The sequence below is a fragment of the Coffea arabica genome, chromosome 11c (genome assembly GCF_036785885.1).
Source record: "Coffea arabica cultivar ET-39 chromosome 11c, Coffea Arabica ET-39 HiFi, whole genome shotgun sequence".
Lineage (NCBI taxonomy): Eukaryota > Viridiplantae > Streptophyta > Magnoliopsida > Gentianales > Rubiaceae > Coffea > Coffea arabica.
Genome location: NC_092330.1, coordinates 9,502,222 through 9,508,818, shown reverse-complemented (window position 1 = coordinate 9,508,818; position 6,597 = coordinate 9,502,222).

Below are 6,597 nucleotides of genomic sequence, written 5' to 3'. Positions count from 1 at the left end.
GTTACAATCTCCAGGCACCAGAAGTTGCAAGCGTTTCTTTGCATTTGGCACGTCCGCACTTTTGATGTCGTTCTCCTTGCTTGTGATTTCCCTGTGATGGCCTGATTCTGTCCTTAGTGCCTTTAAGGTCTTCCCTCCTGTTGTATAAAACAATGAACTCCATGTTAGCTGGTAAAATCTTGTGTTTCAACGCTGCACCACGTTTTAGCTCAGGGAGTCTGATGTTTGTAAAATTGTTGCAGCAACTCATCAGCTTCACGCACAAATTGCATTTGCTAACACTCATTTGGATTGTGATTGCCTCAGCATATTGGTGTCCCGTTCCCTTGTTTCATCATGCTAAGTGTTTAGTTTTCCAAGTGTATGAAAAATTTGCAGTTCATCTTCATGCTTTGCTGTCTTCTTTTCCTTCCTGCGATAGTTCACAAAACTGGCTTTGATCATCTCTTTTGCTAGCTAAATTTGGTATTCAACTAATCCCTGATGAAGTTGCATGTCTTGATCAAAGTTTGTCTGGAATATGAGTTTGGAAACGAAATGCAGCAGGCTGGCTTCACTTTCGGTTGCAGGAATTTGTTCTGCAGCCTGTGCATGGGTTGCATGAAAAGAATTTCTGAATGTTACAATTTGGCCCCTTAATCTCTGTTTGACTCCACTAAGGCCCAAAATAAAAGAAGTCATTCAATTTGATCCCTCTTGAATGTCAATTTCCTTCAGTATGTTTTAATTTGTTTTTGGGCAGATTGTTTAGGGTTTTTGTAGGATGGATTTTGAGTAAATAATGTGCTTTTGATAAATTTTAGCTTTGATTTGGATCCTTTGTGGAATCTTGAGTATTTTGTTATTTGAATATAGTAAATTGATTTTATTCAATTTTGTGGCTTTATGATTGATTTTTAGAGGTGTCGCCTTAAGGCTTCAATTTTAATTTCTTTCCTATTCAATAAATTGACCCCTCCTTGAGCTTTCTTTTCCTTTCAATGAGGTCCTTTTGGGATGAATATGAATTGTTTAGTTTGTTTGGCTATCTCGAGTGATTCAATTTCATGTTATGTTCATTTCTCAATTAAAGTGGTACCTTAATTTTTTTATTGTTTTGAAGCCATTTTTCTTTCATTTGGACCCCATTCCAACAGGGAGGTATATTTCTTTTATCCTTTTGTCTCTCTTATGTGACCTTACGTGCTCCTACGTGTTATGTGAACATGCATGTCTGTTTCGCTTTCCTTGCCGCTCCTTAATTCTTTGTGTATATTTCATTTTTGCTTTTCATTTAAGCTATTCCTTATGGGATATGTGTACACCTCTTGGCTTGTAATAGTTAGGGATTTAATTATTTTATTCCTTTTCCTCCTTTTAGATTGTAGTAGGGTCTCCCTAATGTAATAGATAGGGCTTGGAGGAGCATTCAATGAAGATCTATCGAAGTCATGTGCCTAGCTAACAAATGTAATAGTTAGGGCTTTAATTGTCTTATGTGTCTTGCATGCTTAGTTGCTACGTGTTAATTTGCTTTGTTAGGGCCTTGCATCTAGTCGAGCATGCTAAATGTTATGTGCTATGTGTTTATAAGTATTTGGCATGTCTACTCGCTTTCCATAGCCTGAATGAATGTGATGGATGAATGTACGTTTCCACTAGTCCAACGCTAGTCGGAATTCATAGAATGGGATAGTCCAACGCTAGACCCTTAGGGATTTCTTCTCGTTAGTACATGTTTGCATGTTCATTACATGTCATGCATTCTTTTTAGTTTTATCATTTTGCATGCCCCCCGAACCCCTTTTCCCTCCATTTTAGGATTTTTGCATTTCATGCTAGTTATAGGGTTCATTTGCTTGAGAGTCCCCTTAAATATGGGATATAGACGAGTGTGGCTTTTTCTAAACCTTAGCACGCTTGTATTCCCTCTATAAAAGGGCAAATTGAGTCACGATTTAGGTCTCCCCGTATCCAATATGCATGAATTCCCTAGGCTCATGCATTTTTAAATCCACTCTACCATTTTATACCCTCATCACACTTTCATTTTTCCTCCCATTTTGCACACGTGCACCTTTATGTTTCTTCACTTGCACACGAACACTTTTATCATCACTTGCACACATGCACTTCATATTATCATTTCACATACCGTACCTTGCCCACTCACGTGCACATTTTCATTTACATAATTATTGTCTTTTATTACTTTTTCAAACTCATGTCCTCACATTGCATACATGCATTCCATTCATTTGCATCCCACTCGTATTATTCGTGACTTCTTCAAAGGATCGTTATTGGGCTTCACAATTAGTGTGATTGGCACCACTCAACCTTTGAAGAGAAATTTCCCCCAATACCCCTAGGTCTAGGGTTTGCATTCATGTAGTGCATCCAAATGTAATAAATTCTTTGGTTAAAACAAGAAAATCTTTGATTAAATCATGCAACTAGCCTTGGCTAGGTCAAAGGGGTGCCTTGGATTTTATCCTTGCCTTCCCCTTTGTCAAATGTGACTCCCGAACCTTTTTTCTTTGGTTTACGTAGACTATGAGTCGTTTAAAAAGGGTTTCTCACTACTTTTTCTATTTTTCTTTAAAAATACATTTTTTAGGTGACTTGGTACACCTTAATTCATTACCAAGTGGCGACTCCGTATTTAGTTTTAAAAACCCTTTTAAACTATAATTTTGGGTCAAATCGTCGCATTCTCAAATCCCCATTTAGACCCACTTTTTCTTTTAAATCAAAATTCATTTTTCAATCACAAAAATACATTTTTAAAACCATTTTATTTATTTATTCAAAAAATGGGGCGCGACACTTTTGTTTTGACATTTTGTGGCATAATTGTTCGTATTTATGTGCAATTTACATTTTTACCCCTATTTACTTACTAAGCATATAGCTTACCCCTTTCCCTTTGTTTTCCTTAACAGGGGCCGACGCGGGAAACTTTTGGCACTATCACTAGAATAGTTAGGCTTGGTTTGTAATAGCCAGACAACTAAGATGTTTCTTTTTGTTTTGGGGGTTTGTATAAAAACCCTCCTTAGGGTCCACTTTCTGCTGGTTGTTATCATAATGTAATATAGTGGTCTGAATAGCTACTTGTGGGGATGTAAATAGAACTCTTTTGGAGTTGAATATATTGTGAATAGTATGCATTTGGTTTATCTAGTTTTTATTGTTTTGAAATCTCGAGTTCTGGTGCGAGTTAGGCAGGCGTCCCGTCGATACCCTAGGATTCGTCCTTGGGAGAAGCGGGGGCGTCACAAAAATACATAATGTTTAGACTATTATACTGTGGATAAGGGAAAAAGCAAACACCTAAAATGCATGAAAGTACATGACTCCATGGGAACTACTCAACAAATGCATGGACAAAAAGAAGTTTAAACGATGCATGTAACAATATTACATGATTGAACAGAGAATGCAAATTCAAAAAGCATACCAGAGTTACTAAAAGCACAATTGTGATGGGAACAAGATGAAGAAGAAAATAAAGATATAGAGCAAATGTTCAAAAAGCATACCTAGATAGCAACCAAGAGACAACAGAAGTTGTTATTCTTGGTTTTGATGATCACAAAAGTTTGTTTATACAGACCAAGAAAGTGAACACTTTGATCAGGTCTGTTGGAACAAAGAAAGCATATGTTCGTTTATCTCCTGACTACGTTGCTTTGGATGTGGCAAACAAGATTGGAATAATATGAATGAATTAGTCATTGTTTTGTTTTCGATCAAAGATATTGTCTTTTAAGTATGTCTAGTTTGTCATTCTTGGTACTTTGAAATATTTGTCTAACCTTCCTCAAATACAAGTGTTTTTTGTCTATCCAAGAATCAGGTTCAAATATGTCATGAAATGTAAAACAACCAAAATGAGAAGCAAAAACAGGACAATCAGGTCGGACGGCCGAAAGGAAACTGTCGGACGTCCGAAAAGATAAAGAACATCAGGAAGGAAGCACCGTCGGACGCTCACATGGAAGCATCGGACGTCCGGAAGGATCGGACGCTTGCCATCGGACGCTAATCAACCGCATCGGACGTCCGAAAAATTCCAAGATAACTTGCTAGCTCTCGGCCCAAGGTCGGACGCTGTGCTGTCGGACGACAAAGAACTTATCGGACGTCCGAACCTCAACTTGGCTATCATCGGACGATTGGTTCGGACGATGATTCGATCGTCGGACGTCCGACAGCCCCAACGGCTAGTTGACTCTTCAGCTGCCTTCTATCCGTTGGAAGCATTGATGAAGCCCATTTCTGGATCCCTTTAAAATCAAACTGGTCTGAACGAAGTAGGGACTTTTGCTCACTTTGTTTACAAGTTCTCAAGAGATATTTTAGCTAGAAAATAGTCTCCAAAGCAGATTTGTATTAAAGTGGTGTGAATTTCTGTTGAGCATTTCTTTTGTGGTTGAAAGGATCTTTAGTGTAGCTTTGTTGAGGGTTTTCTGAGTGATTGTAAAACTTCCTAGCTTGACTAAGTGAGGCTTAGGGCAAGGAGGAAGAGCTCCCTCCATTGTACATCTAGTTGATCTTCGTTCATCAAAGAGAAGTTGCTCTTCCTAGTGTTTGGTCTTCAAGTTTGGGTAAAGCTTGGTAGACACTTGGTTTGTTTCTCTATTTTATATTTCTGTTTAATAAAATCTTCATTGCTTATCTGTACTTGCTTCTCTGATTAATATTGCTATTGTCTTCTAATCTACTTGGTTGATCATTACTAAAAAGGAAGGTAAATTTTCATTAAAGAAAAAGTGCATAAACTTGGTTAAGATTTTAATCAACCAATTCACCCCCCCTCTTGGTTGTCTGTGGGACTTACAGAAGTAGTTATGGTCAGATTACCAATGAGTCTTCTATAGTTAGGGTTGAAAACAAGCCCTAATGAACTGGACAAAGATATGTTCATGAATGGTTTGAACATTCAAAGAAATGTTTGAACTTGGCTTGTACTCAATAATTTTTGAAAGAAATTGATCAATTTTGGCTTGAAATTTCTTATGTATGTTCATGGAAATCTTGGCTTGACTTGTTTTCTTATCGAGTTCAAGTACATACAATAAAAGTTTGGTTTGGCTTGGCTTGAAATTTCATGTTTTATTACATAGAGATTTTCACCCTAATTTGTTGCATTTTTTCCCTTAATTTTTGTTCTCTGATATTTAAAGAATCTATTACGATGAATTAGAGATGTGATTAAAATCAATTATGCCTATCCAAGAAATCTATTAGGCTGAATTATGGATGTAATTCAAATCAGTTATACCTATTCAAAATATAAGAGTATTATATACTTGTTATTTTATAAGATAAGTTCTGTGGCAGATATAGGAATCTAGAAATGAAATTCAATTCAACAGAAAGCTAGGATGTCAGGTAGAGTAGTGAACAAAGCAGTGCAGGAGTGGCAGGAATACAGCCAGGCTCAATTGGAGGGTAGTAAGAGGAAGGATACAGGAGGAGTGGATCAAAGTGAAAAAGCCAATTGAACACCACCAACAGAGGGCATTGTAATGTTGAATATTGATGTTGCAATAAACAATATGAAGGAAATAATAGGATGGGAAATTATGGCAAAGGAAAAGGATAGGAGGTTAATCAGTGCATGGGCAGGAAGTGGTAAAAGAAACAATGAGGCAATGATAGAGGAAGCAAATGTTATTAGACAAGCTCTACTCAAAGCAAAACAGGAAGGATGGAGATGTACAATAATCCAATCAGACTGCAAGACGGTGGTGGAAAAAAATTCAAAATGAAGATGTAGCTGAGCCATTGATGGAAGTAATACTGGAGAACGTTTTAGAGTTTAAACAAAATTTCTGTAAATGTTACTTTTCCTTTATCAGAAGGGAAGGTAACTCTGTGAGTCATAATTTGGCAAAACATGTCATAAACTTGATGTGTGAGGTTAGTTGGAAGGATTAATTTCTATTTGGTTACCCAATTTAGCTAGCACTGATGTAGAAGCAATTGCTCCAAAAATCTAAACTGTTTATATTGTGTTGTTGTAAGAGTTGTTATCGTTTGGTTAAAAAACAAACTGGAGTTTAATTTTTTGTTGCTAATTTCACGTTGCATCTTGTATTGACATTTTTCGTGATCATGGTTTGCTAGCTAAGAGGGATGAAAGCATTTTAGGTATTGGAAGCTTGTATAGTTTTGTCCTTAGAAAAGAGTTTGGTTAATTACTTTACTACTAAATACCGCTCTAATGCTGTAGGAGTTGGGAGTAGTTAGTAGGGCCAGCCGACTTTCCTGCTTTCTCTTTGCAATCCCAATCTCTCTCTGTTTTTTTTTTTTTTTCTTTTTTGGTCCTTGAGTTTCGATTGGCGAGTTGGAGATATTCTTCATCCATAAACTCGGTTTATGAAACAAAATCCGTCTCGCGAGTATTTGGTCATTTTCTCCTGCACCTTAGTACCCGCTGCTCTAGTATGCTTTTTTGTTTATGGATTGGATAGTATGAGAGGCAGGAATGCAAGAGATCTTAAAATTCAAACCTCTCACTTACACTTAAAAAAAAAAAAAGAAAAAAAATCCCTTTGCCTCTAATCCCCACCTGAAAGACACCTGCTACATGGTTCAGCACAATCT